Source organism: Podarcis cretensis, assembly GCF_951804945.1.
Source record: "Podarcis cretensis genome assembly, chromosome: 3".
In the NCBI taxonomy this organism is placed as follows: domain Eukaryota; kingdom Metazoa; phylum Chordata; class Lepidosauria; order Squamata; family Lacertidae; genus Podarcis; species Podarcis cretensis.
Genome location: NC_137172.1, coordinates 24,603,510 through 24,627,383, shown reverse-complemented (window position 1 = coordinate 24,627,383; position 23,874 = coordinate 24,603,510).

The following is a 23,874-nucleotide window of genomic DNA, read 5'->3' as shown; positions in this document are numbered from 1 at the left end:
TATATCACTAGTTTTTTAAGGATCCTTTAAGGCAGGAGAGGGAACTCCTATGGTCCTCCACATGCTGATGGACTACAAGTCCCATCATCCCTGACCATTGACCAACTGGATAGCTCAGTTGGTTAGTGTGTGGTGTTGATAACACCAAGGTTGCAGGTTTGATCCCCAAACGGGACAGCTGCAGATTCCTGCCTTGCAAGGGGATTGGACTTAGATAATCCTCAGGGTCCCTTCCAACTCTACCATTATATGATTCTATGATTGGCCATGTTGATTGAGTTAGATGTTGATGAGAGTTAGAATCCAACAACATTGCAGCAGGGAGCAATTTCCTCCACTCCTGATGTAAGGGCTGACTGAGAAGGCAAAAAGCTGGCCAAACACAATGGCACGTCGTCAGAAAGTCAACATAATAGCACAGTCATGAAAGATGAAATCCCGGGGAAACAGAAAGATGGATCCATGATAAGATGATGAAAATGCCTATTGGAGCAGAGGATTATATTAAAGTCATATTTCTGCAACATTAAAGTTGTATTTTTTAGATGTAAAGAGCTATCCAAATGATGGAGGGAAAACAACGATGGGAACATATATTCTGGCATGTTACAACAGCAGGCGGGCCAAGAATCTGAGGAGTGACCAGCTAAAGTATTTCAAAACATACATTAGGAGCAAGAAGCCTGCCAGGGAATTGGTGGAGCTCAGAGACCACCAAAGTGCAAAGGGAGATTTGGGGTGGGGGAGTCAGTAAGCATCCATTGCAGTTCTTTTTAACTGCTTATTATTTGGCTACATGGATGTGCAATTTCTAATAGTTATATTCAAAGTGTACTAACTTTGAATTTTCATTATATGCATTTAGCTACCTTCCCCAATCTAGTGCCCTTCGAGGTTTTGGTTGGCCAATGGTCAGGAATGATGGGAGATTGTGGTCCAAAACTGTCAAGAATCCCATGGGGCTTTCTTCGAGGAGATGGTCTGATCCCAAGGAGGAGTGGGAGGAACTCAAAGAGTTTGAGCCAGATGACACCGGGAGGAGCCTAGCATGATGGGGAAAGTGCTATGGAGTTTTTCTAGAACACAGGTATTGATTGTGCTCTTTCCATTTTCACAACACTGCTTGGGATTTGAGCTCTGTGTGCAGTGCAACCTACGATAGAATTCATTACTAATTCCTTTTTGTTGCTTATAAAGTATGGTCTGTATCCAACAATAACATGAACACTGGTAAATGGGTAACTGATTTATAGGTAGGAAAAATGAGGAGATCTGTGCACATTTATTGCTGTTTATAAAAAGTTCTTTGGGTAATCATTTTTAACTATTTAAAAACATAATTATATTTATTTGAGAGGTCTGTTTTATTGTTGGCTTAACATACATTATAATTTGAAGCATATTGGGTAGGAAAACTGAAGGTATCTGTGTGCCATTATTGCCGTGTATAAAAAGTTGCTTGGGTAGTCATTATAAACTATCTAAAAGCATAAGTCTATTTATTTAAGAGGTATGTTTTATGGCCAGTTTAATTTATAATATAAAGTGTTGTATTTTTTAGATAGAGACAATGCTCCTATGGTGCTGTGCATGGGATAAAGAAGGAAATGCCCTAGAAAATGTAGGACACTGGATGGAAAGAAACCTATTTGGACCCCAGAATTCATAGGTTGACATGCACACATGTCCACAACCTTTAAGTCCCCTATTCTTCATGGTTCCAAAGAGCAACTCTGCAAAACAACAACAACAGACCTCTGGACCTTTCTGGTTTGGGTCCATGCAGTTATTCACACAATGATGGCAGCAGCCATGTAGGGAATTCACAGAATCGTAGAAACTGAAGAGTTGGCAAGGAACAGGAGGACCATTGAATCCAATCCCTTGCAATGCAGGAATCTGTTGTCCAATATGGGCACAAACACGTGACCTTTAGTGAGGTGCATGCAGGGAATATCAGGTTCATTATCTGGAATTTCCAGACACAAAAGGATGAGGCAGCAGGTGATGAGAAAAGGAGCCTGCTGAGCTACAGACAAGTCAGACTATGTGATGGAACCAAGGGCTAAGCTTGATAGGGAGGGATTTACATTTCCTCTTGGGCTACCTATCTCTGCTTGCCTGTATGCTTGCCTTCAGGCCAACACCCCTGATTAAAACAAACAAACTTAGATGGCGCCTCATACTAAAATCACTCATACTTTCCGACGGATGGCAATTCCCTATATAGTTACTCTATAATTTTGGAGGCTGACTCTGGAATTACTGGGCAGTTGTTGACTCCTGTGCCTGCTGCAGGAACATGCAACAAAGACATACATTTGTTCATGAGTCCATGTAAGGTAAAAGGTAAAGGACCCCATGGACAGTTAAGTCCAGTCAAAGGCGACCATGGGGTTGTGGCGCTCATCTTGCTTTCAGGCCGAGGGAGCCAGCGTTTGTCCACTTTCCAGGTCATGTGGCCAGCATGACTAAACCGCTTCTGGTGCAATGGAACACTGTGACGGAAACCAGAGTGCACGGAAATGTTGTTTACCTTCCCACCGCAGCGGCACCTATTTATCTACTTGCACTGGCATGGTTTTGAACTGCTAGGTTGGCAGGAGCTGGGACAGAGCAACAGGTGCTCACCCCGTTGCCAGGATTCAGACTGCCAACCTTCTGATCGGCAAGCCCAAGAGGCTCAGTGGTTTAGACCACAGCGCCACCCGCATCCCAATGAGTCCCAATGACCCTTTTTTGGACAGAGATCACTGGGCCACTGTACTCCATGCTCCAGTAACTTCTGGATTGCTGGCTGAGGTTCCATTCAGATTTCATATAACCCCTGTTTTAAAACAGGTTCATCGGTTGTCAGTTCATTTCCAGGCCCAAGTTAACATGCTCATGTCGGTATTTAAAGGCCTGCACAACTCAAGTCCCAAATATCTGAAAGGCTTCCTCTTTCCCTACAGACCCTCTTGGTAGTTCCTTCACCCTCAGAGGCTCGGGAAGTGGTGGTCCAGGAGAGGGCCTTCTCTGTGGTGGTCCCTAAGCTGTAGAAATCTCTCCCCACAGAAGTACTTCTGTCACCTTCATTTACACTGCCTTTTGAGTCTTGAGGTGTATATTTTTAGGACCAACCTCATTTTTGTGATGGTAAGTTGTTTTAAATGGTTTCTAATATTGTGCTAAAATGTTCTAACCCACCCTGGGAGCTTAGGGTGAGGGGCGGGTAAATAATGATGATGATGATGATAAGGTAAAAAAGGTAAAGGAGCCCTGGACGATTAAGTCCAGTTAAAGGCGGCTGTGGGGTACTCATCTTGCTTTCAGACCGAGGGAGCCAGCTTTTGTCCACAGATAGCTTTCTGGGTCATGTAGCCAGCATAACAAAACTGCTTCTGGTACAATGGAACACCATGACGGAAACCAGAGTGCATGGAAACGCCATTTACCTTCCTGCTGCAGCAGTACCTATTAATCTACTTGCACTGGCGTGCTTTCGAACTGCTAGGTTGGCAGGAGCTGGGACAGAGCATTAATTAGCAAGCCCAAGAGCCTCAGTGGTTTAGACCACGGCACCACCCGCATCCCCAATGATGAGAATAATAATGTATTTGTTTACAGAGATTATATCCTACAGCTTCAGTGTAGGTTTGTGCTTCCAGGGTGGCCAAGAGAGGAGCAGAAATCTTTTCCTCTGGTACCAAATGGTGGTAACAACGTCTCCAAGCAGACCTCCCTGGAGAGGACATTCCAAAGGCAAGGAGCCAACACAGAAAAGGCTCTCTCGGGAGACCACCCATTTCACTTAAAAGCCAAAGAAAGGCCTCAGATGATGCAATTGACAACTCTGTAGGGAAATCGTTCACGAAGCAACATTCAAAATGTTTTCAAAAGATCAGCAGCTGCTTCTAATCTTTGGAAGGGCCTATCCATATGCATCTCTAATTTTAACATGAAGCAAGTCATCTGCAAAAAGTTAGCTGCATTGGAAGATACAAATCTGTTTTTTGATCAGACCTCAACCAATCAGTACGGCTTTCCCCTTTCCTAAGATCTGGAAGCAATGCAAGGAAACAAACAGGAATCACCACAAAAACTAAATCCAAGCCAGTAACTCTTCTTCAAACTCTTTAGTCCACTTTTTTGATTAGGCGCTCGAATGCCGATAGAATTTCCCCTTCTTCTTACCACAGGCATTCCAGTGGCAATTCACATTCTCTAGCAGAAATGAAAGAGGATAAACTGTCCCTATAATCGTTTAATGCACAGTAAGGATACTAAATGAAGGAATGTGATCCTCCCCACTACCTCCTGACTCATATGCATACATATTCATTCTCCTTTTATTTCAGCCAAAAGAACCAGGCTGAATTAATTTAAATAACTAGGTAAGTTGATATGGAAAATTGCAAGCAATATGATTTTCTATGAAAAGAAAATAATGTAATGGGGCCAGTTTGAAAGAACACCAAAGGCATTTTATTCACATTGCTTGTTCCCATTACTTTCAAAATACACTTATTTTTCTGCCTTGGGCCAGTTTCGAATGATCAGTCATTCCTTGCATATTCAAGGAAGCTTGAATCAAGCTTTTTTTTTTTTTTGCATTCAGAAAGAAAAGTAAGACATCTGTGTTGGAATCAGGAAAGGAATGAGAAAGACAAAGGCGTCTATTTTGCAAATGCCTTATCCTGGCCTTTTGCATATGAGACACTTTGGACTCCCTATACCTAACTCAACCTACCAGCCACACAGTCTTTTAGCGTAACCTATTTCATATTGTTGTGGGGACAGAACTTTGTACCTTATCTTGAGCTCTTTGGACAAAAGGTGGGATAAATATGAAATAAGGTGAATGAATCAATGAAATTATTGAGCTGAAGCAGAGAGGGATTTGTTCATAAGATTGAAAGCAAGGCATGATCCAGGCCAGGGACCGAAACAGGGAAGGAGGGAGACATGAAGGAGGCAGGAAATGAGCAGAAGAGAAGTCTAGCAGGCTTAGTAGCTTCCTTCACCAACAATGATCCCTGAACTGAAGGAATGCAGGAGGGTAGGAGCTAGAATAATAATAATAATAATAATAATAATAATAATAATATATTATTTTATTTATACCCGGCCCATCTGGCTGGGTTTCCCCAGCCACTCTGGGCAGCTTACAACAAAACACTAAAATACGATTACCTATTAAACATTAAAAGCTTCCATACACAGGGCTGACTTCAGATGTCTTCTAAAAGTTTGGTAGTTATTTTTCTCTTTGACATCTGGTGGGAGGGCATTCTACAGGGCGGGCGCCACTACCGAGAAGGCCCTCTGCCTGGTTCCCTGTAACTTGGCTTCTCACAGTGAGGGAACCGCCATAAGGCCCTCAGCACTGGACCTCAGTGTCCGGGCAGAACGATGGAGGTGGAGACGCTCCTTCAGGTATACTGTACTGAGGCCATTTAGGGCTTTAAAGGTCAGTACCAACACTTTGAATTGTGCTCGGAAACATACTAGGAGCCAGTGTAGGTCTTTCAAGACCGGTATTATATGGTCTCGGTGGCCGCTCCCAGTCACCAGTCTATTTGCCGCATTCTGGATTGGTTGTAGTTTCCGGGTCACCTTCAAAGGTAGCCCCACATAGAGCTACAAAGCAGGAAATAAGTGGTTTGTGGAAAAGGGCTGAAGCTCCATGATAGAGCATCTGCACTGCATACAGAAGGTCGCAAGTTCAATCTCCAGGGTCTGCAGGGAGAGCTGGGAGGGTCCCCTGTCTGAGATCATGAAGAGCTGCTGCCAGGAAGTGTTGACAATACTGAACTAAATGGGCCATATAAAGTAGAATTCTGGAGATAGGGGGTGTGTTAGGGCATTCACTCATATCATACAGTTTGGTGGCCAGGCCTCATGTGCTCCTTGGAAATCAGCCTCTTGTCTCCAGCAGTTGTGCATTCAAGTGAAGAACCATAGCTGGAGGTTACCTGTCTTTCAGTGAAGCTTGGTCGGCACTACTAATCTTACTGATCAACCTCTAAGAACATAGCTGAAAACCGCTGTACGAGATGACGGTCCAGCAAGATATATCCTTTGACATAAAGGGGAACTCTGTGTTCATTTTATTATTATTTTTCTTTGGATAAAATATACTTCTTTATTTTAGTAAACCTAAAGTTTACTGTTTGTTTTCCATAGCTGCATACACACCAGACCCACTGCCCAAAGAATCCTGCAAACTGTAGTTTTTTAAGGATTCTGGGAATAGAAGAGCTGTGAAAGGTTAGCTACAGTTCCAAGAATTCTTCAAGGTGTCTTGAATGTGCTTTAAAGGTCTGGTTATGTACACAGCAGGATGTATGTCACTAGATGCTTCATTTCATTTTAAAATAACTTTCTGCTTTTTTAAGGAAAATTTATTTATCTTGTGGAGCTAATTTCCAGAGAGGTGGTTGTGTTAGTCTATAAAAGTAAGAATTGCAAAGTCTCGTGGCACCTCTAAGATGGGTAACTAGAATCCATGTCATCCATTTTCACACACAAATGCATTTGCACACACAAATGCAGGTATAATGAGCAGCGGGAGAAAACAGTTGGGTCAGGGTCAGATGACAATGAAATAAAAAAAGGCACAATCGATGTCAATTCAGTTAAAGGTTAAGGCATACACAATATGCAAAGTTCACAGCAACTGTAACTGGGATATTAAAACCATCCTATTGTTGCTTAAGATGCCTGCAGTGAGCTATATATCTCTTCAAGTTAAATAACTGACCTCCTTCATAACTTGAAAGGTCATGTGGTTCAGTGGTAGAGCACATTCTTTTCATGCAAAACATCCCAGGCATTTCCAGATAGAACTGGGAGAGATCTCACCTGGAATCCTGGAGAGCAGCGGCCACTCAGCGTAGACAAGGCTGAACTAGATGGGCCAATCGCCTGATTGCTTATAAAGTAAGCATTCTTTGAAATTGTTCAAGAGTGACAACTTTCAGGTTTGCAGCAAAGCATTCTGGGAAGTTTTGAAACATTCGCCCATTGGTGTGTCCACTTTGTCGTTGTCTGCTTTTTGTGGCCCTCTGATATTGAGGGTTTCTTTTGCTTGACCTGTGCTGCAGCAGATATGGTTTAATTTCTTCTAAATTCAAAACACAGTACCCAAGACACAGTGGGTGGTATTCAGCTAAGTGTTACTCTGAATAGACTCACTGAAATTAACCAGCATGAGTATGCTAGATCTATTAAAGTCAATGGTTTTACCCTGAGTAAGGCCAGCTACACTGAGTTGAATGCTACCCTTAGTTTTAAGAACTGTAAGCTAGGATGTAATTTGTAGGCAGGCTCCCATTATGTATTAACATATGCTCCCTTTAAAGGACAAAATGAAACGTCAGTTATTGGGATCTGGGGGAGGGGGGAGCACAAATAAAGCATTGATTTATACAGGGAAATGATGTATTCATTCCATGGGGGGGGGTTAATGAGCACCCTTGTGTAAATGAAATGTGCCTGAACCGAGTCTGTGCCTTTTGCCTCAGTTGTCAATGTCATTAATCAGGAGCTATAATTTGTACGTGTGGAATATGTAATGGAAATGAAAACACATTTTCTGTGGTAACTAATCCTTCACTCGCAGTTAACTCTGTTTTACAAGATGGTATTGTGCCCTTAAAAAAGCAGTGTGCCCTTAACAGAAAGAACTGTATTTCATTACTATCAAATACTGCTGCTTAATTTATAATCCTTTTTTTGCTGACATGACTTAAATGCTCCATGTTCCAGTTTGATACTCTACCACACAACTTAGGAATGTGGGAAGTTTCACAGTAAAGGTGCAGGTACCATTTCGTCTGGGACTTCCCTTGATTCATTATGGGAAGCTGGGTGTTCACAGCCAAGGTTGTCTCTAAATGGGGCATATGGGACGGCGAAGGGTTGTCTCTAAATGGGGCATATGGGACGGCATGGACTGAAACATACTGCAGTTCAGAGACAGAGAAGACATTCCCCTTCTCAGAAGCAGCAGGACCATTCAATGCATTCAGACATTCAGTGCATTTGTGTTCCTGGGTATAATGTCTCATTTCCTAACATACATTTCACACTGCAGTACCCATTGCATTATGGAACTGTGACTTTTTGACCGAAATGCCAACATACCATGCTGAATTTCATTCACATCAGAGGGCATGGTGCGACACAACAAACAACATTGGACAGTATCGCTACTCCCCCTGGCCCCTTTCTGCACATATGTTTTTCTGTTCCCCCATGCAAACAGCTGGAAAGAACTGGATGATGGTATACCACCCCAAATTTCATCACTTTGCTCTCATGATTTTCCGGGTTGGGAAAGAAATTTATTTTTTTTAATGGAATCAAATAACACAGCAGAAATGAATGCTCTGTTGTTTAGTTGTTTAGTCGTGTCCGACTCTTCGTGACCCCATGGACCAGAGCACACCAGGCACTCCTGTCTTCTACTGCCTCCTGCAGTTTGGTCAGACTCATGTTTGTAGCTTCGAGAACACTGTCCAACCATCTCGTCCTCTGTCGTCCCCTTCTCCTTGTGCCCTCCATCTTTCCCAACATCAGGGTCTTTTCTCTTCTCATGAGGTGGCCAAAGTTTTGGAGCCTCAGCTTCAGGATCTGTCCTTCCAGTGAGCACTCAGGGCACTCTTCTTGCAGTCCATGGGATTCTCAGGAGTCTCCTCCAGCACCATAATTCAAAGCATCAGTTCTTCAGAGATCAGCTTTCACTTCCATACATCACTACTGGGAAAACCATGGCTTTAACTATATGGATCTTTGTTGGCAAGGTGATGTCTCTGCTTTTTAAGATGCTGTCCAGGTTTGTCATTGCTTTTCTCCCAAGAAGCAGGCGTCTTTTAATTTCGTGGCTGCTGTCACCATCTGCAGTGATCATGGAGCCCAAGAAAGTAAAATCTCTCACTGCCTCCATTTCTTCCCCTTCTATCTGCCAGGAGGTGATGGGCCCAGTGGCCATGATCTTAGTTTTTTTGATGTTGAGCTTCAGACCATATTTTGTGCTCTCCTCTTTCACCCTCAATAAAAGGTTCTTTAATTCCTCCTCACTTTCTGCCATCAAGGTTGTGTCATCTGCATATCGGAGGTTGTTGATATTTCTTCCAGCAATCTTAATTCCGGCTTGGGATTCATCTAGCCCAGCCTTTTGCATGATGAATTCTGCATATAAGTTAAATAAGCAGGGAGACAATATATAGCCTTGTCATACTCCTTTCCCAATTTTGAATCAATCAGTTGTTCCATATCCAGTTCTAACTGTAGCTTCTTGTCCCACATAGAGATTTCTCAGGGGGCAGATGAGGTGATCAGGCACTCCCATTTCTTTAAGAACTTGGAAATGAATGCCAAACATGAACTATTTGATTTGATTTATTGCATTTCCTTAGAGCTATATATTGCAGATATTAATGCTACCCAGCCTGACGCGACTTGATTCATAAAAACTGACTCCTTTTTGGAATAAAGCCATTCTCAAGGATAAGCTTAAGTCGCCTTCAGATGCATTGCTGCACCCTTACCTGTGTGCTGCAGGTAATAACTAGAGATCTTCTGTCTGGTTGCTTGTGTTGCTTATGTTGCAGTAAGGATGTTGACAGAAATTGCAAAAATGACAGCTGAAATTGAAAGTCAGCTTCATCTCTCAGCTTAGCTATTATTTTCTTTTTTGTTTGCGGTGAAAGCCTGCGGTTGGTGTTCTGCACAGACAGAAAATGGGAAGACGCTGTAGAGTGTGTTTCCCCCTTGAGGCCAGCATACCCACCCAGTTTCACTGATGGAAACGAACTATTTTTAGAGAACACAAAGGGATGCTTCAGGCATTCTGTCTTCCCTGGCCCAATAATCTGCTTCTGAAGTATGATCACCATGTACATTTGGGGCATGTGGTTTTCTTCTGTGTTTTTATAAGCAAAAATGGAAACAAAAGAGGCTTCTAAGTGCTGCTAATTTAAACTATTTGAAGTGATTACAGCTTTGAAACATCTAATATCCTTTTGATGACACATACTTCTAATTTAATTGACGACAAGCTATTTGACCGCAGGACGGGTTTGTGATAATGATGGCTGCACATTTCAAGAACATCAGATCCATTACCTTAGTGGGACGTTATAGCATGCTGTCGTTTTGGACACCAATTATTTTTCCCATTTTTAAGATGGGGTGGTGGTGAAAGCTTAGATAACATAGTTTTTCTACTCATTCAGATATAATGTGGCATTTTTGTTTTTAAATTCATGCTTGATAATTTTTTTTGCTTCAAAAAGTGGTGTTTATATTTGAAATACTGAATATTTAAACATGGTAAGAAGCTGATGGGAACATCTTGGGGTGGGTATGGCAAAATTTCAAATAAATATATGTGATCCTTCATTACATCTTCCTAATATGGTATTTATTCCAAGGAAGTTTCCATCAGTCAGGTGTAAGGTTTATACATCAGATGATACAACTTTCCCCCTGCCCTTGCATTAGGTGAACATTACTCTATCATTCGGGCGTTACGGCAAATGAAAGAAAGGAAAATAAGCTCACTGGATGAATTATGGTCCATGTGGAGTTTGCTGTTGAATTTATGGTAGGCATACTTCTATCTATAGCTTATAGTGACAGTATGATGAGAATCCTCTTTCATGATTTAAGAGATGAGAGTTACTCTTACGTTATCTTTCATGTACATGCTAGGAACTACTTAGAACCCAAGTCCAGTATCCCTTCTATATTGCTTCAAAAATATGACGTGAACAAGTGGGATCTCCAATCTGCAACATAATGTGCAGTTTGCAGTACTGCTGTTCAGGATGCTGGCTAGCCGGCCATGCCCTTTCCCAAAATGCTTCATCCCATCTCCAGTGCTGCCCCCCCCCCCAAGAAATCAAAATTGGCTACTGAGCAAACTCATCCACATTGGACTGTTTTTGCTGCCGGCCCCCCTTTATGATTTATTTTTTTAAAAGAATGTTTTATATTTCTGCAAACTTTGGGGCTTCCCCCATGCCTGCTGCTGTATGCTCAAATACAGCGGCAACATGTAGCTAATGAATGTAATAAATGTATTATCATTGGTAGCATTTACTACATTCATTAGCTACGTCTTGCCGTTGTATTTGAGCAGATATCTCTGTATTGCAACACAGGGGTTTGTTTTTGTCACCCCTATGTGCATGGCTGGTGCCATTCTAGCTACATAAGCTACGGCATTCACCACCTGAAATCGCGGATAATATTACAGTTACAGCTACCTGAAGGGCTTATTGGTTTTGCAAACCAAAAGTGGGGACTTAGGATGAAGAGGAGTTGTTACTTACCTGCATAGAATGCACTGCTATGAGAATTCATGAGCAATACTCGGTGAATGTGGAAATCACTGTGGGATTGTAACCAATGGGTTGAAGATTACTCGCTGATATTTAGGCAATGAATGTTTTACTGCGCCTAGGGCTTGCCGATCGCATGGTCGGGGGTTCGAATCCCTGCGGTGGGGTGAGCTCCCGTCTTTCGGTCCCAGCTCCTGCCCACCTAGCAGTTCGAAAGCACCCCTGAGTGCAAGTAGATAAATAGGTACCGCTTTATAGCAGGAAGGTAAACGGCATTTCCATGTGCTGCGCTGGTGCTGGCTCGCCAGAGCAGCTTCGTCACGCTGGCCACGTGACGCGGAAGTGTCTCCGGACAGCGCTGGCCCCCGGCCTCTTAAGTGAGATGGGCGCACAACCCTAGAGTCGGACACGACTGGCCCGTACGGGCAGGAGTACCTTTACCTTTAATAAGAAAAATATGATTTTGTTAGAAGTGAAATGCTGCTGCTGCAGAAACTTGATAGCTGCTTGCTACCCAAAGGTCTCCAAGTAACATACATTGAAATTATAAACACAAATGCACCATGCAAAGTGGCTGTGGGCTTTTCCTTTTTTTTTTGCTGTGAAACTTGGTTTTTAGCCTTCTTCTCTGTTTAGCTTTCTTTAGCGTCTTTGTGTGCTGGTGATTTTAGTAACTATGCAGAGTAGATCCAAACTCAACTGATTTAAGCTGCTAAGTCTGTTGATTCAATAACTCTTCTCTGAATAAAACTATTGTTGCATATAACCCTTGAGTTTCACGACAAGGGTGGAGAACCTTTCATCCCATGAGTTAAATGCAGCCCACATGATAGAAATTAATAAAAATTATACGAGGCATGGAGAAAGTGGCTAGAGAAATGTTTTTCTCCCTCTCTCATGACACTAGAACTCGTGAACATTTTAATGAAGCTGAACGCTGGAAGATTCAGGAAAGAAAAAAGGAAGTACCGTATTTTTTGCTCTATAAGACTCACTTTTTCCCTCCTAAAAAGTAAGGGGAATTGTGTGTGCGTCTTATGGAGAGAATGCAGGCAGCGCACCTCTCCCAGAAGCCAGAACAGCAAGAGGGATTGCTGCTTTCACTGCGTGGCGATCCCTCTTGCTGTTCTGGCTTCTGAGATTCATAATATTTTTTTTCTTGTTTTCCTCCTCCAAAAACTAGGTGTGTCTTGTGGTCTGGTGTGTCTTATAGAGCGAAAAATACGGTACTTATTCACACAGTGAAGAAACTATAGAATGCATCCATGGGCATAACCAGGATTTTTGTTGAGGAGGGGGCAGCCAAAGTGAGCTTTTTTAAGGAGATTGCCCCCTAAAGTTGTGGAGCATTTTTGGGGAAATCACAGGTGAAATTACCCCCCCCCCAAAGAGGACATTACAGGGGGCAGGCTTTGGGGAGGGGCAGAACCTCAGTTTATTGAGTACTTTCTTTTAATATATTTTTTATTTGATTTTCCAAAACAGAAAAAGGAAAGGGGGAAAATAAAAATAAACCTACATCAAAAGATCAGACAAATCCCATATGTTGAGATTACTCTGGATCTCCTGACATCCTCCCATCCCATAGATGGGTCCTCTTAATTCTATTTTAAACTGCGTATCAATACTTCTCCACTTTTTCACCTTTCTAAGTTATCTGTACTTTCTATTACATTACAAGTTCATTTAGAATCCTGCTAATGTTTTTGACCTGTTTGCAATGATTTTGTATATACATTATAAACATTTCCCATTCTTTTTAAAAGTTCTTGTCCTCTTGGTTCCTGAGCTTCCCAGTTAATTTTGCCATTTCGGCAGAGTCCATCAACTTGGTTTGCTATTCTTCTTTGATCGGGATTGTCTCTTCCTTCCATCTCTGGGCTAACAACATCCGAGCAGCCATACATGAACAGTTTCTTGTGATCTTTTGGCATCTCGGTGCCTATAAATCTTAGTTTAAAAAAGCTTCTGGTTTTTTAGGAAAGGTTACTTTAAACATTTTTTTCATTTCATTATATATCATTTCCCATAATTTTAAAACTACATTACAATTCCACCACATATGATAAAAGGTACCTTCTTTTTCTTTACATTTCCAGCATATATCGGTACTTGTTCTATTCATTTTTACTAATTTTACTGGGGTTAAGCACCACTAATACATCATTTTCATATTGTTTTCTTTCAATGAAGAACATGCCATAAATAGTTTATTGAGTACTTTTAATGTTTTTCATGAACACATCCTCACAGAGCTTGGGGAAGAAATTGTTTCTGTGTATTTCAGTTCCTAGCAGAGGTTAGGAAAGTTAACCTCCTATGTGTTAGTATCCACACTTCCACCAGATTGATTTATATGCCAGAAAGGTAGACCTTTCTGAATTAGATACTGTAAAACAGATATAGACAAATATTTCAACATAGGGGCTATATTTGGTACAGTTGAGTCCAGGGTAGGGATAGAAGAATCTGCCAGTCTCAGATTCTTCCAGTTCCTCCTTTTCCCAATCTTGCCACATTTCTGCATCCATTTATTTTTAATTTTTTTAGTCCTCGCAAAAACTCATCACCTATTTACCCACGTACATTCCTCCTAAGATGCACATTTTCATAGGCAGGTTTATCTGAAATATATAGCTTTCCAAGCAGTTTTGCCTTAATGTGAAGCATTTTGCACCATATTTTCACTAATGCATGCATTTTCATGCACATTTCCCCGCTAGTACACAGAGATTGTTTTTCACTTGCTTTGCAAGATTCAGAGAAGAATACATATAGAAAGATGGGATTTTGGTTTGTTTCAGGAAGTGTGAATTAAGTAAGTTGGCATCAAAACTGAGAAGCAAGCTGGATTTCTCCTTGTCCCTCCTCTGAGGTGAGGTAACTCCCTATGCCTACTTTCTCCCCCTCCCTGTCTGCCCTTGGTCCATTTGGGAGGATGCCAGCCCTACACCAATCATCAGCAGTGGGGATCTGGATGGCCACTTCCCTTTCCCCTTTGAAACTGGTATAGTAAGTCATTCAGGCATCCCTGGCCAGCCCAAACTCTCCAGAGACATCTGGGTTATTTGGCAAAGGGGTGACTGTTCTTCTCATTCTCTCTGATCAGAAGGTAACCCTCAAGAGATGTGGCATGTTTTTCTGCACCTCCATGGCTGCATAAGGCACCAGTATCAACCACTGGGGGAGGCCTAGATGGGATGGATGTGGTCCATTGATATAGTTTGCCCAATCCTGCTGTAAAAGATGGGTCTGGGGTGTTTTTTAAATGAATCCCTTCACTGCTGGACATGTCGTTTTTGAGAACTGATTGCATTTCTCAAAATGTACAATTAGGAAACCTTTAGCTTGGGCCCCATACATGAACTCCTTTAGGGATTATGACTATAAATTATCCTTAAATGCCTGTTTTCCCCTGAGAAAGCATGGAAGCACTTGAAGAATTTAAAATGAATGATTGTCATCCTCAGATACGATGTTGAATTTACAATAAATGAGAGATGAAAAATGAGTTTGCTTCCCCTCGGGTTTTTGCAGCATCCAAAGAGATTTGCAAAACCTGGGTGGGACTCCTAAGACTGAGCACTCATGGAAAGCAGATTTCTATACTGGGGTGGCTCCATGTTTTCCATGTTTCCAATAGCAATTTGGCTGCCTGGAACAGAGGAAAGCTGACATGAAGAAGTCATCAAGGAAAATCTAAGTTATCATTTTGCAGTGGCACAATTCCAGAGTCGTAAGCTATCATATATATAAATTCATTCCTATACCATGCTGCCAGTAACTGATATGATACCTGGATGATGTACTTCCTTTGGGTGGATATAGTTAATTCAGGACCTGATACTGATGATCTGCCCCAGTGGTTTGCTAATAATGCTTATGGAAGGAAATATCCATTAATTTTCTGTCCTCATCCGGGGGTGGACAGAGAGGAGATTCCAACAAACCAAAACATTGCCTACACAGATGGCAGCACTCTATCAACACTTGACTTTGGAAGCAATGAACTCTGGGAAAGATTGCACTACCCATAGGAAGCAGAGAATACAGAGGAAAGAAGCCAGGCCTTTTGAGCCTTCATGGCAAGAAAAAAATAGGGAGTAAAAAACTGACTAGTGCACTTAATTCCTGTTTGTTTATTGAAGCATTTTTACTCAGCTTCAGCCAAAAAAGGGCTCTCAAGTAGCTTACAAGCCAGAAATAAGACAATCCCCACCTTCAGACTCACAAGGTAGAAGAGATGACTTGAAAGGAAAAGGGACAGGGAGGGAGAAGGGAAAAAACGAACTCAGCCATTAGTTCTTAGTTACATTAACTAGTTACTGTATTGTTAATGACCAGCAGGAATGGGAAGAGTTCAGTGACAGGAGAACCCAATAGTTGCTGCCTTCCGAGCTGAACTGATGAAGAGAACCTGCTCTCTCATATTTCCTTCTGTTATATATGACTGTTGCTATATGACAGTTAAGGGAGGAGCCTCATATACGCAGGTTTCTAGTGTTGGCATCCATCTTCTCAAGGGGGTGAAGTCAAACCTTTGGAGAATCACAGCGCCTGCTGTGACTGCAGAAACAAGTAACTCGTAACTGCTGCCTCCTGCATTATTTTTCCTGCATTAGCAGCACTGAAGTGACCTCTCCAGGGTGCAAGCCTGGACAGTGTGTATGGAGGTCCTGGGGTGCCCAGATGACAAGACCCCACTCTTGTCCTCACTGATGTGGTCCAAAGGAAAGCATTTCACCCAACAGCACATGCAGAAACTGGCTTCTTGGCCATTGGATCCTTATTGATCTTGTCCATTCAATCCACTGGAGCCTGTCTTTGCATGCAGCTGAAGACCCTAACTCACTGAGGGTTTGAGACCCATTAGCTACCCTCACCTGGTTTAGCCGGCCAGTTGAAGCTGTTTCTCAGGATGTGGCCGCTGTTCCATGCTGACAACTTTGAGGAGCCACAGGCGAGAGCTGAGTGCAGGGTGGGGACCCAAAATGGACAAACTTCCCCAGAAGGATCATGATATGTCTCGTGCTCTTGGAAATAAAAAAGACCTGCAATTTATTATTTTCATAGCTATGCTTTTTTTGTAACTGGTCCTGAAGCTATTTAGTAAATGTCCGGCTATAAATGCAAACAATACATAATTGATTAAATAAGCATTTTAAATTTCCCTTAGGCTTCATTTAAGTTATGAGGTAGTGCAGACATTAGGCTTTGCATATACAACAAACATCTAATGCATTTAACCCTCCTCCCCTGTCCAATAATCTGGGGAACTGTAGGTCAGGGAAAAAACAATGCTGTCTAGGGTTGTAAAGATTGCAGAGAGAATAATTGGCTGCACCCTTCCGACCTTGAATCAAATCTATGCTTCCAGGTGCCATAAGAAAGCTGCAGAGATAGTGCAGGATAGTGCGCACGCCAGAAATGATCTCTTTCAGCTTCTGCCTTCTGGAAGAAGGTACAGGGTTACAACCAGCTGTCTGAGAAACAGTTTCTATCCAAACACGATTTTGGTTTTAAATGCAGTGTAAGGTAGTCTTTATGGGAGTATATTGTATTTAATTGTGGGGTATCAGAGTTTTTAGGGGGCTAACCAAGCTGGGATAGCAGGCTTGTTTGTTGTGAATGTCTGATGTAGACTTTTCAATTTCATTGTTCTGTATGGGACAATGACAATAAAGATTATCATATCGTTGCTAAGGGTGGTGGGAATTATAGGTCTGTGTAAACTACAATTCCCAGGATTCTGGGGCAGGGGGCTGAAATTACGCACTTTAAATATGTGATGTGTCTGAAGCCTTATTTATGGTATTCTGCACTCAACATATCCCAGTGGTGTTGTGAGGCTATGCGAGTTCCTCATGATCAAAGTTTACATTCAGCAAAACTGCTGATTTTTAAAATAACTAACCTCCTTGAAAAATTTCATAAGTGTCTCTCCCCCCCCCCCCCACAGTCACTGCTACCCCTGCATCTTAATTGAAGAAATGTTGTGGAGATTGACCAGGAAAATGTGCAAAAGGGGGGGGGGGAGAGATTGACATAAAGGGAGACTGACAAAGGATGACCTGCATTATTCATCGCCCATTTAATTCCCCATAGAAGCCCTTGGACAGTTATTATACTTTACACAGACAGACTAGACAATCTTCTTATGATATGGCAGCCAAATCCTGCCAGTCATATCTTGGTCTTGTCAGGAGAAAAGCTAACTGTCATCAGAACAGCTGCATCATCATTCTGTTCTGTTTAACATCATCTTCGTACATGTTTGACTTCGGTTCCATTTAATTTAATCTCCTTGCATTGTTTGCTAACACTCCATAGACTATGAAGAGAATATACACACAGAGAGATTCCTTCAGGTCTTTTTCACATGTGCATCAACATGACCCAGTCTTTCTAGTGCTGCCCCAGTTCAAATTTCAGGTAGGGGGTGCTTTTCTGAATATCCCCCCCATAAAGACAAAACCAAACCCTTGCAGGTAGAAATCTAATGAGGACTTGAAGCTTTCTCCACGAGAGAAACTATTTTATTGATTTATATAGCGTTCATAATTCAACAAGAGAAGAAGAAGAGAAAGCAAGAGAGAAAGGGAACGGAAGGGGAGACAGGGGTGAACTGGGAAGGGAAAATGTGATTGTTTCAGTTACACATGCTTAGCTACAATAGTTCAGGGCAATTAGGGAACTGAGCCAAAGGCTTCACGGAAAATGTGGATTTTGAGCAGGGATTTGAAAGAAGCAAGCTGGTGACATCATGCAGGTGCTCTGGAAGCGAGTTCTAAACCCCAGCTGCACTCCGCTTTTACATAAAAGAAACTGTCTTAGCTTCCTCTTTCCTATTAACCATGCCACCCACTGAATGTCCGTCTTGCCTCTTCTCCCACACAAAACCCTTGCAGGCTTGCCATCAAGAAGTTTATATAAAAAGCAGGTTAAAAACAACACCAAACTTCTCCAGGCATTGTGGGAGAATGAGCATGTTACTTGTTGCCAGGATGCATTTTAAACATATATTCTTCCCTCCCGTGTTGAAGGAGTCATACATATAGCCAGACCTGCATTTGTTTATTTTCCCAAAAGAGGACAAGTATCATCATGGCCATTCAGCTCCACAGCTATGCAAGTCTCCCCAACCTATTCCAATCTGGTTTAAGGCCCAGGTTTGGCACTGAAACAGCCCTGGTTAATGATCTGCATCAGAAAAGTGATGGCGGAATGTGATCTTGTTGAATTCTCAGCAGCTTTTGATAGCGTTCAAAATTTGAAATTGGAGGCAGTGGTTTCATACCGCCCAAGTGCCCTGGAAAAATTGGGACATCCCATTTTCTCGTGAAAGATCATGGCGGCCATTTTGGGTGCCGCTCATCTTTTGGGGGTAAGAGCAAGACGCTGGCCACATGACTGATTCAGAAGACACACGTCCCAATTTGGGGATTGAAATTGGATGTTTTGTGGTTCTGCTCCTACCTGCAGGACTGTTCCTAGGATTGGGGGATTTCTGCTGTGGAGTCCTGTAGGCTTCTGTTCTGTTCCCCATGCTATTTAACATGACTATGAAGCCATTGGAAGCTTTGGAGCATGATGTAACCCATATGTAGATGAAACCCATCTCCATTACATATGTACCAGGTGAGGCTGTGCAGGTGCTGAAACAGTGTCTGTAGGAAGCAATGAGCTGGATAAGGGCCAGTTAGCTGAAACTGAACCCTGAGAAGATGGTTGGTGAGCGATTCTCACGTCTGAAAATTGGGGTTTCCGTACTGTTCCAGTCACACTCCCTCTGAAAGAGCAGGTACATAACTGGGAAAGGGGGTTACTCCCAGATCCAGCATTGCCACTGGTAAGCCAGATAGCATCAGTAGCACAGTGTGTCTGTTCCCAGCTACATCTGTCTCAGCAGTTATGGCTATTCCTGGACCACTGGCGTAGCCTTGCCACACTAATCCATGCCCAGGTAACCTCATGTTTACATCATTGTAATGTGCTTTCTGTAGGGCTACTGCTGAAGATGGTCTGGAAATTGTAGCTAGTATAGAACATGACCGCTGGAATTCTGACCAGTGCATCCATGTGAAATCATATAATGCAGATTCCATAGGATCTACATGGCTACCTGTCTGTTAACAAGGCTGAATTCAAGGTGTGTAAAGCCCATAATAACTTGGTACCCAAATACTTGAAGGAGCTCCTCTTTCTGTATCAGCCAGCTTAGGCCCTTAGATTGGTAGGGGAGTTCCTTCTCATTGTCCTGCCAACAGGTGTAGCCTAAAAGACAGGGCTTTCTCAGTAGTGGCACCTTAACTATGGAATTCTCCCTTCCCTTCCCCCTGGAGGTACAGATGATCTGGGGCTTCCAGCCTCAGGCAAAGATGTGTCTTTTTTGTCAGCTGTTTCAAAAAAAATGGAAATTCAAGGTTTAGGTCAATTTGCAGCTGTGTTGGTACAATGACCGTTATCTTAAAATGTTTAACACTTGTTGAATGGTTATATATTGTAATTTTATTATTTTAATGAACCACCTTGAGATCTCAACTGATGAAGCGTGGTTTAAAAATGGAACCAAAAAAAAAAAAAAATCCATTATGTGCAGATGACCAACTGCATTTTTGTCATTGCAAGAGAACCTCGGGGAATAACATCCAAAAGCATTTCGGACAAGTTTTGACTGTGCAGAAAACTCCATGGTTAACAGCGATTAACATTCCCATCGTTCATAAATGTGTCTACTTCTTGGAACACAGTTATATTTCTGGCCATTAGCAAATCCCAGCTGTATCATTATAATACATTACAAATTCTGGAAACCATTTTCAAGAAACCATTTTCAAGAATCCACAAAATGTCACGGAACATTTCCTAGAACGCACTGACATGAACGAAATTTGTGCACTACTGAGTTTGGTGAGCAAATTGGATTCCTAATAGCATGATAGAAGCAATAAGTAGAAATAAAATATTTCATTTGTAGTGTTGTGATTAATGTTTGTTTTAGGTAATTTAATGAACTACCTTCCCTAATTATGTCCCCTTAAGTTATATAGGAGATTATTATTAGCAAAGGCATTCAGGTATATTACTATGATTTTCAATATGTAATGATACAATGCCTTTGTGCAGTAGAGGGTTAAGATGGGATGTAAATTATACTCTATTTGTTACAAATTATGAGGAAAAAATATGTACCACTAAGATAATCACACATTCTTCCTGCTGACCCCTACCTTTCCCTTCCTGTGTGTCTGTCCTTAGAGCAGAGGTTTTCAACCTTTTTTGGTCCACAGCTCCCTTGACCAACTACATTCTTTCTGTGGCACCCCTGTGGGGCTCAGGAGCCAAGTTATGTCACCCCTTGCCTGCAGAGCTGGCAGCCCCTCGCCCCTTTTCAAACACCCTCCCTTGGGGAGTGTTCCCTCAGCCTCCTCTCTTCTCCCCTCTCCTTGGGAGTCCTCTGGGCACCCGCAGCTGCTGCCCCTAGTCTCTGAGTGCCCCCCCTGCCCCCAAGAGAGGTGCCTCCTCACACTACCCCACAGGGAAACACCCTCTGGCCAGCCCCAGAAGCACCATTCGCCTGGGGAACTTGCAGCCAGGGCTGCTGCATCAAACTGCTGTGTAAGCCGTTGGGAGGCAGAGAAGCAAGAGGGCATCAGAGGAGGGAGGGAAAGGGGGAGAAAAGCCAGTGTTGCCCGTGGCACCCCTGTCCATCAGTCAAGGCATCCCATGGTGCCATGGCACACTGGTTGAAAACGACTTAGAGTGTAAAGCGCCTTAAGCACATGTATGCTTGTGAAACATGGACCACTTATAAATGCCATCTCCAACTCCTTGAAAGATTCCATCAACGGTGTCTCTGAAAAAATGTAAAGATCACTTGGGAAGACAGGCAAACCAATATCAGTGTACTGGAAGAAGCAAAGATCACCAGTGTTAAAGCAATGATTCTTCAACATCAACTTCGTTGGACTGGTCATGTTGTGCGGATGCCTGATGATTGTCTTCGAAAGCAACTACTCTATTCCGAACTTAAAAATGGAAAGCGTAATGCTGGTGGTCAACAAAGGAGATTTAAAGACTGTCTCAAAGCAAATCTAAAAAAAATGTAGTATAAACCCCAACAATTGGGAAACACAGGCCTGCGAGTGCGCCAATTGGAGAACAGCCTTTACCAAAGGTGTCATGGACTTCGAAGGCGCTCGAAATCAGGAAGCAATGGAGAAACTCAGGATGCAAGAGGAAGGCCCACTTGGCAAACCCTCACCATGATTAACTCTGGCCCGAAAACCTGTCCCCCACTGCGGAAGGACGTGTGGATCCAGAATTGGCCTCCAGTCACTTACAGACTCACCGTTAAGATCGTGTTTATGGAAGACAATTTTACTCAGCTACGAGAGATCGCTAAAGACCTTGCAGAGAAATATTTGAGGTCAATTTGTTCAGGACCTAATCTGTGGGGTTTCAGACATGTGGTTTATATATACAGTTATGACCATTTTATTTTTAATATATAGGGCTTAAAATTCTTATAACAAAAGAAAGGCATAGATGGCACCCTATAAATAAATGTCAGGTGTTCTTCATTTTAGTCTGGCTAATTTCACGGAAATTGCTCAGCAGGGTGCCTGCACATTTGAGCTGCTTGGAGAAAAAGGTGCCTTATATATGCAGCAAGCAAGCAAGCAAGCAAACAAACGTGAGCCTGAGACCAAGGGGCTTCTTTTCCACATACAGCTGCGCTATCCTACGCCTTGCCCCCAAAACGACTTATTCCCGAGCAAGAGAGCAAAGGACACACCCATCAGAAGACAGCAGCAACTTCACAGTGCGCACATGCACCGAGACTGCAACTTAATGGTCTGGCGCTTGCTTGCTTGCTTGCCACATACTACTCGACAAAATTCAACCTGTAGCAAGACAGACCGCGGGCCCACTTGCCGCTTGGGGCCACGGAGCGAGCCGGGTTTTGGCGCCCGCGGCCGCGCGCGCAAAACCTCAGCCCGGCGCGCTGTTCTCCAGGCTCCGCTCGCCCCCCGCGCTCCCGCGCGCGCCAGCCCCGGACCCTCCTCCTCCTCCTCCTCCTCCCCCCACCTCCGCGCGGCGTGCGCAGCGCCACCATCGCTGGAGGGGAAGCCCCGGCTGCCAAGTGGGGCGGAGTCGGAAGCGCGAAAGCAAAGAGGGCTGCTGCGGGGCGGGCCTGAGAGCGGCAGCAGCTGCTGCGAGGGCAGGAGCGAGCGAGCGGGCGGGCGCGCAGGCGGGTAGGCGAGCGGGTACCGGCCGCGCGTCGCCCTTGCCCAGCTGCGAGCGGAGCAGGAGCGGCGGGTGGCCCGACAGCCAAGCAGCGCCGCGGCTTGGCAGAGCCCAGCCGGCAGGCGAGCAGCTCCTGCCCCAGGCACCCAGGGAGTAGCTGCTGCTGCTGCTGCCGCCGCCGCCGCGACGGTGAATGAGCTGCTCCCTCACTCCGCCCGCCGCCTCTTCCCAAGCGACGACAGCGGCTCCGCGCGGGGCTCCTCTGCGCCCAAGATGGACGGTTTCGCCGGCAGTCTGGGTAAGTTGGGGCGCCTGGCTGCCCCTCGAAGGGTGAGCAGGGAGAGAGGTGCCGCGGTGCCCCCGTCGGGCAGGGGTGCCTCGCTCGAAGCAGGGAGGGAGGGAGGGAGGGAGGGACTCCCCGCCCCCGGCCCGGGATTTTCAGGTGGAGGCGTGTGTGCGCGAGGAGGAAAACGCACCGCACTTCTTCGCCTTGATCTTTTATTACTGTGCTTCCCCCTCCTCTCCTTGAGGGTTGACGTGTAGGGCTACCTTAATGCAGTTCCCATCTTTCTTCTCGCCGTCGCTTGCTCGTCCCCCAATATCTCCTTCTTCTCTTCCTGAACTGCCCAGCAAAAACCCTTCGTTTCTTCCCGCCCAGGAAATGCATTTTGGTGAGGAGGTGCATTTTGGGGCGGGGGGGGGTGTGGAAAGAGAACCTGCGACGGGCATCGGAGGGAAACGCGTCCGTGTCAGTCTTTTGGTCTGCCTCGCGAGGGACGGGGCCGCCTTCCCTCCCTTGGCTGAAGTGTGGGGAGGGGGTGTCGACGAAGAAGACAGAAATCTTATTCCCCCCAACCCCCTCGCGTACCCCCCACCCAGCCTTAAGGAAAGCGCTGGGAGACATGCATGGTCTAGATCTTGTTATCATTTGGTTGCAAATGGGTGTTTCAAAGGGAAAAGCGTGGGGTGCCACCTCCCGCTGTCGCCGAGCCTGTATCTTTTGCTCGTTTGCAAAAAAAAAAAGCAACAAAAACAAACACCAACCCGTCACAATATGGAGTAAAATGCTGCCTGGAGAACGAAACTAAACCCTTTGGCAGTCTTGGTTGAGGTGTACAGTGTGCTTATCTCTCTCTGCTCTTCTTTTCTCAGAGGTTTAATTGGCTGATGCACCTGCTTTCCTGTGCATCCAGTACTTGCACTGCTTGGTGTGTGCATAGGGTTGGAGATTATGGCATGGGAGTTAATGTGGATGAACCTGTTATTTGCCCTTAGGCAGTGAAGCTAAATA